This window comes from Protopterus annectens, chromosome 8.part0 (genome assembly GCF_019279795.1).
Source record: "Protopterus annectens isolate FY-2018-M chromosome 8.part0, PAN1.0, whole genome shotgun sequence".
Classification (NCBI taxonomy): Eukaryota; Metazoa; Chordata; order Ceratodontiformes; family Protopteridae; genus Protopterus; species Protopterus annectens.
Window position 1 is genome coordinate 625385540 of NC_056741.1, and position 920 is coordinate 625386459.

Consider the following 920-nt stretch of genomic DNA (forward strand, 5'->3'; position numbering starts at 1 on the left):
TATAAATGTAAAAACAAAGTAACTAAATAGGAGAAAGGTATAACTCCATTTGCTTAGTTTTAACAATTCTGCTAAAATGGGCTGGTTGTGAAGCCAGTAGTAAATACATTCTGGAAATAACATTTTTTCCATAAAGATCTTCCTTTGTGAAGAAAGTTGAAGAAATAAAACATCGTTTTAGGAGGGCAACAACTGGAATGCAGTACTAATGTAAATCAGAAGCGAGCAATACTAATGACAAAACTAATTCAGCACACTGACCTTTAAATGCAATATCAGGGATACAACTTCGTCTGCAGCCACTCGCTAGAGACAAGGGTCATCAGAGTCCTAAAGGAAAAAGTATCTCAAGGGAATGTGCTCTACTTATAAAAAGATACTGTTACAATCTGATTCCCATTGCAACACATTATTAAGATGTGCTCATATGTGCAGCGATACTACCTTTATCAGACTATCACGTACTTTACTGTGCATATGTCCTCTAATTTATAACTTCCCATATGGTCTAGCGGTTAGGATTCCTGGTTTTCACCCAGGCGGCCCGGGTTCGACTCCCGGTATGGGAAAGAGCATTTTATGTGTCTTAAGGTTGTAAGAAAATCCTTCTTAGTCGTGCAACTTATAAATGGGAGGGAGGAGGTGGGGGGGTCTAAATCACATTGTTGAACAAACTATTTAGCGAATACCTATTTGTCGAACTCTATTTGTCGAAAGCTCTATCTATCGAATGATCGTTTTAGCAAATTATTTCCCTGGGGAAAAAACAGTGGGCCATCAGTGGGAATTTGCCCTTTTCCTCACTGTAGTGCAATCTCGGTGTTGGTATATTTAGTTAGGGAGGTGTGGGGGGCATAGCCTAATTGGGTTTTAAATTTTGTTATTTTTATGACAATCGGTGGTTGGGCTACTGGTTATTT

General features: G+C 38.7%; 1 non-coding gene across 1 annotated transcript; it reads left to right on the forward strand.

Annotated features, from left to right (window-relative positions):
- The first annotated feature begins 497 nt into the window (after positions 1-497).
- TRNAE-UUC lies at positions 498-569 on the forward strand. Its single transcript has one exon. It is a non-coding gene; the product is annotated as a tRNA-Glu (tRNA).
- Positions 570-920: the final 351 nt, after the last annotated feature.